The sequence below is a fragment of the Eurosta solidaginis genome, chromosome 4 (assembly GCF_040869045.1).
Source record: "Eurosta solidaginis isolate ZX-2024a chromosome 4, ASM4086904v1, whole genome shotgun sequence".
NCBI lineage: Eukaryota > Metazoa > Arthropoda > Insecta > Diptera > Tephritidae > Eurosta > Eurosta solidaginis.
The window spans coordinates 9,535,936-9,548,598 of NC_090322.1; positions in this window are offsets into that span (position 1 = coordinate 9,535,936).

The following is a 12,663-nucleotide window of genomic DNA, read 5'->3' on the forward strand; positions in this document are numbered from 1 at the left end:
ATATTTATTTATACCTATACTAATTTCAAAAAAACAAAATGTATTAAAATAGTCAATTGATAACACATACATATATGTGGACTTAGTAATAACTTATGAATTGTGGGGCTTGTGCAAGTCATAGTTAATGAGCGGGTCAAGTCGATAGACTAGCTACTATAAAAAATTGTATTGGCAGGCATGCGAGATGAATACATTAGGGATGGGTATGTCGGTATCAACGGAACTTATTTCGAAATTACCTGGATACACAACATTGGGTAGATACTCAAAAATATATAGGGGGATTTAGAAGACAACTTTCAAACGTTTCTCGTTTTTTGGAAATGCATCTCAATAGGCATTTGCTTTGGACAAATATATACGTTAGCGCTGGTATTGGGAGTATGTCGGAAATCTATTAATTTTATGCATAAGGGGATATTAATTTACCCTGGTGTAACCATCGATTTTTAGATTAGAGATAGCTCCTTGAAGGCCGCGGCACAATGACATTTTTCATATAGATGCGTTTAATACAAGCTTATGCATTCCAATAACATCGCTACACTCAACCCACATGTTGCCTTTGTAAATATGAAGGAACTTCAGACTTGACAATTGAAGTTTATTTCGCCTTCGCATACAAAATTTCGCGAATCACTGTTATAAACATTCTTCCTAAACAACAAAAATACTTGCTAACATATTTTGTGTCGTATTCGATTGTTATATGGCAGTTTTTAATTGCGAAAAATGTTAGAAAAGTTACAACGAGTGGGAAATATAATTTCACTTGCAAACTGTACCAACACCTTAGCCAAAGCAAATGTCAAATTCTTCTTATGATTTACTTGCAACGAAATTTGGGAGTTGGCTACTTTTCCATATCAGATGGCGCCAGTGTCGCTCAATCTACCGTTTTCCATAAAAATACATGCTATCTGCTCATAATGCATAAGCTTGTGTTAAACTCATCTATGTATATGAAAAACTGCTTATGTGTCGGGGCTTTAAAGTGGTCCGATATAACCATCTGCTGCTTTTCTTTTTTGAGCCATATAGAATAGAATAGAATAGAATAGAATAGCTGGGAGTAAGGGTTTGGGGTCAATTGAAAAACTGAATACAAAAATGGGCGGGGTCGAGGTAGAATATGTACTCGAGCACCCAACTCTAATGTACATATATAAAGTAAATACGCATTTGTACGTATGTCTCTACGTCAAACTTACTCAAATAGCTTTGAGAGAAAAAAATAAATCAACTTCTTTCTTGTACACATCACGTTTCTTACGAAAGTTTTACTGATAAGCGAATAAAGGGAGGCGTTGAAAACGTTTTTTCAACTATACGATAAACGTTGATAAGTAAACGATTTTGCAATATGAGGGGAAATATAAATAATTTGTATGTAAAAAGCGCCAGACGTCTAGCGGCAAGAGCGTAGCTGATTCACGGGCGGCTTAAGTTCTGAAAGGGCTAACTCACGCGATGCTTTGAGCGTTTCGAGCTTAAAATATTGCAATTGGACACTTGACAGCCCATAAGCTTAGCACATGGATGGTCCAGAATAATGGTGTGCTACGGATGTATTAATTAGGCAAGCTGGATGGAACAGTGGTTTGGATCTAATAGTAAAATGCAAAACTTTTTTAAAGGGTTTCTATGGTTGGTCTTATGATACGTATCCAATATCTCAGTGCGGTTTTTAATCTTTGTACTGAGGCAGTGATTTTGTATCAAAGATATTTAGTGGAGGCATTGGCTGGTCAGCTGATCGTAATGTGCCTTGATGATTCTATCTCATCATCCTTCACACAGAGGGTGCAAAACAGACTACAAATTCGGAGGAAACTGACCTAGGCACGGATTTGCAACGAGGCAGCAGGTTTATACACTCGAGGACGAAATACGTAGATAATATTAAATAAAAAAGGGACATATTGGAGACAGAGGGTCTCTAACTATCCAACTGAGACATCAGAGCAATTATCACTCTTTAGTCGGTAATTGCGGTGAGTACATTGTAACACATCCATACATGAATGCATATTAACTGTACAATATCCTAAAGGTACTTTCTTTCTCTGGGCTGTAGACGTTTTCTGCAACGAAACATACTGAACTACGTGCTCTAGCCCTGCTAACTAAACATCGGGCGACATTTAACATACAGCAATTGTAACCGTACGTCAAGTTGTGTGTTTCCGTGAGACAAGAAAAAAATATAAATATTGATACCAATAAAATACACATGCAAACATATATGTATTTGTATGTTCTTTGGTATAATTATATATGTACCTACCAACTAAAACTAGTTTTTTTTTGGCACAACTGTACTTTTCGAAACAAAACATTGGACTATAGTCCATATAATACTAATTCCAACAAATATTTTGCGCCGCTCTCTGCAAAATAATAGTGAAACTAATAAATAATAAAATAGCAGGTTAATAATATGACGTAGGCGATAACATTGAAAAATAATTTCGCGTTCTAAGATGTGGGATCTGTTATCAGTCTGTTAACAGTCTTTTTTGCTTAAGTACCAATTTATAAAAATATGCTTTGCCACTATCATTTATTTGTATTCATATTACTTTAGGCCTGTTCTTCTATTCACAAGTTTGCAAAAGATAAGTTGGTAATAAAGTGGGTAATAATTTTTTGCCAGTTTAGCAATGTTAATTTATTCGGACGCATAAGAATGCAATCTTTACCCGTGAGAAAACTCCTTAGCTTTGAATCGGTGCGATTTTAGCGCATTCGGAGCTCCTACTACTTTGTAATTAATAGGCAAATTCAACTTGACGATGTCCCATACAGTGAAAAATGTAGCAGCACACACTCAGTTTTTTATAGATCCTAAATTATTTCAAATTCCATAGTTTATCGGTATTATTCCTTAATTTCTAGTCAGGCAAAAATTCTACACATTGATTCTGGTACTTAAGCTCAAGGCCTGAATCAGAATGTTGAAACTCTCAATCTACACTCCACAACTTAAAAGCACGTCACATAAGATTTCTGATGCGGCATCATGCGCTGACAGATGAGTAGAAAATAGCTGTGTTTTTTTTTACATCTATATACGTTTACGCTTAAAATTTATATGGACTGCTAAGCGACAAACTTTAAATACACCTCTGAAATTGCTGCGCATACAATTAGTACTACTAAATTTCAATACCCATTATACTCAGATGTAACTGAAATATGTGTCTATGTTTCACCCTCTACACTAATTCTATGTATTCTATGCGTGTCCACTATTCATCGCAACTGATTCAGATATATGTTATACACAGCCATACAACAGAGGGTTGTGTCTCCGTTTTTCGGTACACCCTGTGTTGTAGCTAGTTGTTTAACCACTGCCGCTAGATGGGTCTCCTAAGCATTATCTAAGTAAGGATAGGCCTTTTTTTTTGCGCGCAAACGAAACGTATACGCGTGTAAAAAACGCGGCTAATGTTAAGGTAAATTTGCCTTACCGTAGGGCAACTACCGTTTTCAACTATTTGCCATTTTATTTATCACTTCGTGGTCAGCAAGGGCGGGAAAAGTAATTGATGTCCAATGACAAGTCGTATTCATTTCGTGTTTCACATCAAGTTTCATAATTTCCAGTAGCTACCGAATTTGCCCACATGTTGGCAGTTTAGTTTTTGATGTAGAATTTGCCGTACCTGTAGGCAATCGCCGTTTTTAGGGCAAACTAAGCATTAAAGTGAGTGCGGACTAAGCGGCTTGACCGACATGTCGTTAGCTGTCAAAAATCTATCACAAGAAACGAAATCAACAGAGCCACTCTGTGAATACGATACAGATTCAGATAAATATCAGGATCACAACGTTGTCGTTGCCTTCGTATGTTAAATTTTTATCGGGATCTAGATCATTGTTCATTGGAACTCAGCTAAAAATTTCTCACCTAGGGTGTGCGATCAGCGTGTAACGACTGCATTGTACTGTGGTGGCAGTAGCGCATGCATGAGCGGAGAAGATAAAGATATTTTCAAATCCACCACCAATTACTGGAGTATTAGTACCGACAGCGTCTCACAATTTTGTAATACCATAAAAACTCTCAATACTACCCAATTAAACCATAGGCACTCAATATACACTCCAAAATTTAAGAGCTCGTCACATAAGATTTCTGATGCAGCAACATGCGCTGAAAGATGAGTAGAATGCATGTATTTGCATGAGGAACGCCAAATAGCCCATCACTAGCGCCAACTGACATGCAAAAGTAGCAAATTTTCAAAGTTTGTTCGAGCAAAGCATCGAAAGAAGAATTTGTCATTGGTTTTAACTATGAGCGCCTTCAGACTTTGCAAGTGAAATAATTTTTACCACTCGTTGGTATTTTACTAACACTTTTCATAATTAAAAAACTGAATTTCAACAAATTAATAGAAGTCAAAATATGTTGGCATGTATTTTTCTAGTACAGTGTCAATGTTTATAACAGTGTTTCGAGAAATTTTTAGAGATGCCACGAATAGTGAATTGGCCGAATACCGAATGTTCGGCAACGCTGTCGGCCGAAGCGCCGAATATTAGGCCACCGAATATTCGGCACGAAATACATGCTTGTCGGGGCGTTAGCTGAGTTAAGACAAGTCGCAACCTCTTTTCCTCGTTCCGTTGGCGTGGCAGGCCCCGACGGCGCGCACACGTGGCGATGTGCAAGCAAACACTACACAGCGCGTGCGAGTATTAGTTTAAATTTTCTATTGCGAGTAAATCACGTCACGGAACGATTTATCAGTATATAAATAATACATAAAATAAAACTTAATTACTATTTTGCCTAGAAGTTTGTTCCTTAGTTCATTTTCAATTGCTTGTTCATTAAAAGGCTTATAAAATGACTCCAATTAATAAAAAATTGCCCATATGGGAATATTATAACATTTGTAGTGAAAATAATAAACTGGCCCAGTGTTTGCTATGTAGCATCAAGATATCAAGAGGCGGAGAAGGAAAGAAAGCAAGTAAGTAAAACTTTAAGTTAATTTAATAGTTTTAAATAGTTTTATAAACTTAATACGTTTACGTAAACAACTTACTTACTTGTTGTACTGTACCTACTTGTAGATACTTAGAAAATCGATTTTTTATTGCTCAAGTTGTTTCGGAATGAAGTTTTATGAGAAATTATTTATTTATATTTATTCGATTTCATACAAGATAGACAAGGGAAATAAAATAACTATTTAATTATAATTAATTTTAGGTTTTTTATTTACAGCTACTATCTCTTTAAAAAAACCATCTTAAAACCAAATATGCTGCCCAATACGCTGCTTTAATTAATGTTCCATCGACAAGTGGCAGCAACACGGGCGGTACTTTTACTTCTACTGGATCCGAGATGCCAGCAGTGCCTGGAACGTCCAGATCAAAGCAAAGGCAGCTAACCCTGAAGGAAACATCAGAAAGGAAATTGCTCTGGGATATTAATGATCCGAAATCAATAAAATATCATTACTTGATTGGCGAAATGATTGCTTTAGACAGCGAGCCATTGTCACTTGTTGAACGAATTGGATTCCAGAGGCTTATGGCAAACGCTTTGCCCCATTATAAAGTACCTGGGCGCACTTATATGACCGAGAAAATTATTCCTGATATATACAACAGAATTTGTGCTAAAATAGAAGCCAGTATTTCGCAGGCAGTAGCATTATCAGTGACATCTGATATATGGACATGCCAGCACAATAACGAGAGCTTTCTGAGCTTTACTGCGCACTGGATATCTCCAGAGTTCATTCTGGAACATGGCGTTTTAGCTAGGAAATCATTTCCCGGCTCACATTCTGGTATCAGTATTGCAAAAGAACTCAATGCTATTACCGAAAGATGGAATATTCCTCAATCCAAGATCCATTTGCTTGTCCATGATAGTGGCTCTAATATGATAAAAGGTGTGCGAGATGCAGGATATGATTCAGGCAGGTGCTTTATTCATTCACTGCAACGAGCTATAGAGGAGTCACTAAAATCTCAACCAGAAGTACTACAGATGATAGCTGCTGCGAGACGAATTGTTACCCATTTTAATCATTCTGGCTTAGCAGAGCAGAAACTTAAATCCATTCAACAAGAACTTAACTTGCCAAACCGCCAACTAGTACAAGATGTGAGCGCACGCTGGAATTCTACGTATTATTTAATGGAGCGATTATTAGAACAAAAGCGAGCTGTCTCCTTGTACATAACAGATCATGAAACTTTAATAAATCTGACGCACGCTCAATGGGAACTATTGGAACAATGTATCAAACTCCTCAAACCATTCGAAGAGATTACAAAAATAACCAGCTCAGGTATCTCTTGCATCTCTGAAATGATTCCACATGCAGTAACTCTATTAAAATATCTGGGAAAAGCAGAGACAGCTGAGAAAGTACCAAATTTAGTAACAATGAGATCTTCACTGCAAGGCGAGCTTGAAAGGCGATTCAGCTTCGATGAAAAAAAACAAATATCTAGTTGCTACTTTTCTGGATCCTCGCTTCAAAACGAGTTTCCTAGGATTGGTTCAATCAGAAAGAGTAAGTCAAAAAATTCTTCTAGAAGCTCTGAAAATAAGTTGTGATGAATCTAGTAGTACCGATGACGATTCTTCTCCAGTTCATAAGAAAAGAAACTTGAATGAAAATGATAGGACTACTGAAATACACGACACTTTCTGGAACTGCTTTGAGGAAATCGCTACAGATAATATACGCAATGCTAATGAAGTGGAGGACGTGGAGAAGAATGCTGTCGCAAACGAGTTGGATTTTTATTTGAAAACAGTTCGCCTAGATCGCAAGGCCGATCCTTACAAGTGGTGGTTAGTAAACGAAAAACAATACCCAAACCTTTCGAAATTTGCTAAAATTTATCTTTCTTCTCCTGGAAGTAGCGTGTATAGTGAGAGGTTATTTTCTGAGGCTGGTAACATTTACGATGAAAAGCGTAATCGTTTGCTACCCATAAATGCATCAAAAAACATGAACGTGAGAAATTATATTGTGACGCGGCCATTAGCTGGTTGTTTGACGGAACCATGCAAGGTGGCAGCAGAGCGACATACATACAAACATCAATAAAAACTACATACACTTTGTTTTTGTAGTTCGATGGACCTGTGTCAAAGCCGTACTGTGCCGGAAGTTAAATATTGAAATCATATTAAAGTACCCATCGGCTGATTTCCGGCCGTCACTGTATGGTTCTGCATTGCTGCTTGTTATCGACTATCGATACTTGCTGCCAATTTGTCATCACTTATCTGTTAGCGTTGAATTTGCATTTTTGGCGGTTGTGCTTTTTAATTTTAGTTTACGATTTACTACTTGTGAAAGTGCGTGGAAAAGTGCAATAATAGTTAAAGTAATTAAATAATATCGTTGTGTGTGTGTTTTTTAAGTTTTTGTATTAGGGCACCCTTCTTATTATCTGCAACTGCAGAAGCTGCCACCGTTCGCTTGTGGGAATAAATAATCAGTGGGAATTAATAGCGAATTAAAAGTCACATGAAAATATAATGTAAGTACATACTTCATTTTCACGATTATAAAGTGTAAGTTAAACATATATAGCGCTAGCAAAGCTGTTAGGAATAGGAACAATCAGGTCAATCAGGTGGCTGATACTTTATCAATAAAGCCAAAAATTTTACGCTTCAATGCGGCCGGGTGAATTCTGGCACTGTAAATTGCTAGACAGATGGGGGCGTGCATGAGGGGCTAAATGAAATTTATTACAAACTAAATAAGCAGGATGGATGCTAGTAAAAGTTGTTGCGTTTTGCACCGGCAGCCAGAAAGTAAAAGTTCTAGCATCCTAGATTATACGCATTAAGTTGTCAGAGCAAAAATGTTAAGTGCGGAGAAAGGGAAAAATTTCAGAATTTTAGCCACTATTCTTTTAAAGCTATAATTTTGTGCTAGTTATACTCAGTTGAGCAGAGCTCACAGAGTATATTAAGTTTGATTGGATAACGGTTGGTTGTACATATATAAAGGAATCAAGATAGATATAGACTTCCATATATCAAAATAATCAGGATCCAGAAAAAATTTGATTGAGCCATGTCCGTCCGTCCGTCCGTCCGTCCGTTAACACGATAACTTGAGTAAATTTTGAGGTATCTTAATGAAATTTGGTATGTAGGTTTCTGAGCACTCATCTCAGATCGCTATTTAAAATGAACGATATCGGACTATAACCACGCCCACTTTTTCGATATCGAAAATTTCGAAAAACCGAAAAAATGCGATAATTCATTGCCAAAGGCGGTTAAAGCGATGAAACTTGGTAGATGGGTTGACGTTATGACGCAGAATAGAAAATTAGTAAGATTTTGGACAATGGGCGTGGCACCGCCCACTTTTACAAGAAGGTAATTTAAAAGTTTTGCAAGCTGTAATTTGGCAGTCGTTGAAGATATCATGATGAAATTTGGCAGGAACGTTACTACTATTACTTTATATGTGCTAAATAAAAATTAGCAAAATTGGATGAAGAACACGCCCACTTTTTAAAAAAAATTTTTTTTAAATTCAAATTTTAACAAAAAATTTAATATCTTTACTGTATATAAGTAAATTAAGTCAAAATTCAACTCCAGTAATGATATGATGCAACAAAATACAAAAATAAAAGAAAATTTCAAAATCGGCGTGGCTCCGCCCATTTTCATTTAGTGTGTCTAGAATACTTTTAATGCCATAAGTCGAACAAAAATTTACCAATCCTTTTGAAATTTGGTAGGAGCATAGATTCTATGACGTTAACTGTTCTCTGTGAAAATGGGCGAAATCGGTGGAAGCCACGCCCAGTTTTTATACACAGTCCTCCGTCTGTCCTTCCGCTCGGCCGTTAACACAATAACTTGAGCAAAAACCGATATATCTTTACTAAACTTAGCCCACGTACTTATCTGAACTCACTTTATCTTGGTATAAAAAATGGCCGAAATCCGACCATAACCACGCCCAATTTATCGATATCGAAAATTACGAAAAATTAAAAAAATGCCATAATTCTATACCAAATACGAAAAAAGGGATGAAGCATGGTAACTGGATTGGTTTATTGACGCAAAATATAACTTTGGAAAAAACTTTGTAAAATGGGTGTGACACCTACCATATTAAGTAGAAGAAAATGAAAAAGTTCTACAAGGCGAAATCAACAGCCCTTGGAATCTTGGCAGGAATACTGTTAGTGTTATTGAATATATAAATAAATTAGCAGTACCCGACAGATGATTTTCTGAATCACCTGATCCACATTTGGTCGATATCGCGAGAACGCCTTCACATATACATCTAAGGGCCACTCGCTTTTAAAACCCTCATCAATACCTTTAATTTGATATCCATATCGTACAAACACATTCTAGAGTCAACCCTGGTCCACCCTAATGGCGATATCTCGAAAAGGCGTGCACCTATAGACCTAATGCCCACTCCCTCTTAAAATGCTCAGTAACACCTTTCGTTTGATACCCATATCGTAAAAACATTCTAGAGTCACCCCTGGCCCACCCTAATGGCGATATCTCGAAAAGGCGTCCACCTATAGACCTAATGTCCACTCCCTCTTAAAATGCTCAGTAACACCTTTCCTTTGATACCCATATCGTACAAACATTCTAGAGTCACCCCTGGCCCACCCTAATGGCGATATCTCGAAAAGGCGTCCACCTATAGACCTAATGCCCATTCCCTCTTAAAATGCTCAGTAACACCTTTCGTTTGATACCCATATCGTACAAACATTCTAGAGTCACCCCTGGCCCACCCTAATGGCGATATCTCGAAAAGGCGTCCACCTATAGACCTAATGCCCACTCCCTCTTAAAATGCTCAGTAACACCTTTCGTTTGATACCCATATCGTACAAACATTCTAGAGTCACCCTTGGTCAACCTTTATGGCGATATCTCGAAAAGGCGTCCACCTATAGAACTGAGGATTACTCCCTTTTAAAATACTCATTACCACCTTTCATTTGATACCCATATCGTACAAACACATTCTAGAGTCACCCTGGCCCACCCTAATGGCGATATCTCGAAAAGGCGCCCACCTATAGACCTAATGCCCACTTTCTCTTAAAATGCTCAGTAACACCTTTCGTTTGATACCCATATCGTACAAACATTCTAGAGTCACCCCTGGCCCACCCTAATGGCGATATCTCGAAAAGGCGTCCACCTATAGACCTAGTGCCCACTCCCTCTTAAAATGCTCAGTAACACCTTTCGTTTGATACCCATATCGTAAAAACATTCTAGAGTCACCCTTGGTCCACCTTTATGGCGATATCTCGAAAAGGCGTCCACCTATAGAACTAAGGATTGCTCCCTTTTAAAATACTCATTACCACCTTTCATTTGATACCCATATCGTACAAACACATTCCAGAGTCACCCCTGGCCCACCCTAATGGCGATATCTCGAAAAGGCGTCCACCTATGGACCTAATTCCCACTCCCTCTTAAAATGCTCAGTAACACCTTTCGTTTGATACCCATATCGTACAAACACATTCTAGAGTCACCCCTGGCCCACCCTAATGGCGACATTTCGAAAAGGCGTCCACCTATAGACCTAATGCCCACTCCCTCTTAAAACGCTCAGTAACACCTTTCATTTGATTCCCATATCGTACAACTAGAAACACCCCTGGTCCACCTTTATGGCGATATCTCGAAACGGCGTCCACCTAGGGAACTAAGGATCACTCCTTTTCAAAATACTCATTAACAGCTTTCATTTGATACCCATATCGTACAAACATATTCTAGAGTCACCCCTGGTCCACCTTTATGGGGATTTCTCGAAAAGGCGTTCACCTATAGAACTAAAGCTCATTCCCTTTTAAAATACTCATTATCACCTTTCATTTGATACCCATATCGTACAAACACATTCTAGAGTCAGCCCTGGTCCACCTTTATGGCGATATCCCTAAATGGCGTCCATCCATAGAACTATGGCCTACTCTGTCTTAAAATACTCTTTAATACCTTCCATTTGATACACATGTCATACAACCACATTCCAGGGTTACGCTAGGTTCATTTTCCTACATGGTGATTTTCCTTATTTTGTCTCCATAGCTCTCAACTGAGTATGTAATGTTCGGTTACACCCGAACTTAGCCTTCCTTACTTGTTATTATTGTAAATTTGTTGCAACGTAGGTACATACATCTAAAAAAGAAGAAGAGTAGACAAAATATGCAAAGCTTGCAGTGCATAAAAAATTAAAAATGTAGCAAAATAGTAATAATATTTAACAAACACTGTGGAGTACATAACGTCACTGGAGTATACACTTCGGTAAACTTAATTTAAAACGATAGCAGGAAAGGTAATTTCACATGGCAACTGGTCATGCTGGCGCTGGAGCAAAACAGAAAATACTTTTACCCATCATTCTGCGCTACTGGCAAGCAGCCGCCAACCAGGCAGTTAGCTTTGGAATGGAGTATGTACAGCGTACGCCATGAACTTCAAAATTTTTCGCTTATCGTTTTGGTATGCAGCACCTGCACCATACTCATAGTTACCTGCAGCTATAATTCTCTAACTTTACCTCCTTTCTCACATAGAGTTACTGTTATCCTCTGAATATTTCTGTTTTGTTACCTTTTGAGATAATAAATTTTGTAAGATATATGCATATATTTTCGCTTTGTGTCTGTGTTGTCTAGCTGCATTTCATTTTACCGTTACGCCGCTAAACATTTGTAGTTATGGGTTTCGTCTCTTTACTTTTATTCAAACCGGAAATGTCTTTGGTTTCAGCATTCCGCCACTAACTTCCGCTGACGGTTGATTTCTTCACAACTCGCTCTTTTTCTTTCTCTGTCCATCTGTATTGCAGTGAAATGTCTGTCTGTATTGTTGAATTTTTGTTGGAAGTTTTTGTGTTTTTCGTTTGGAGGTCTTATACAGATTTCATACTCAAAGCTTTTAAATTTAAAGTGATATTTTGTTATGCATTACGATTTGAAAAGTATGAATTCACAATTTTTCTTGAGCACCACGCTAAGCTGCCAAGGAAATTGTGATAACATAAGCTAAGGAAGCAGGGAAACTGTGGTTATTGTTTTTGTGATAGAGGCAAAATATTGTGTGGAATGCAAATTGCATTCTAGAAGTTGCTGACTTCAAATAACGTAGGCTTTATTTTCACTTGTCAGGGAAAGCCCAAGACGAAAAGGATATCGTGACAAGAGGCTATAGTGGAATCCGGTATAGGTGTCCGGTGTAGAAGCCATACTTCCTAATTTTGAATTTAATTCAGGTGAAAGAAACCAAAGCGAATAGACTACGGTTTGTTGATGGCGATGATGTGATGAAAGTCAAAGGAACCCGATTTGGAAAAAACGGCCACTTGGCTAATCTTATTTACTACATCAACATCAAAAAAGCTAACTGGAGAGCCTTGTAGAAATTTACGGAGCGTTGTTCCGTTGCACTTCTAATTTCGTCCGAAGCCCTTCATTGAGAAAAGAGGTGGCGAAGTCATCGAAGGGCGATAAAGGAACTTTGCTCACGATATACAAGGCAATTGGCCAGCCTGGCTAAACACCTGAGAATTCTCTCAATACTCAATAGAAGAAGCGTATTGAAATGCCTAATAAGTGCCC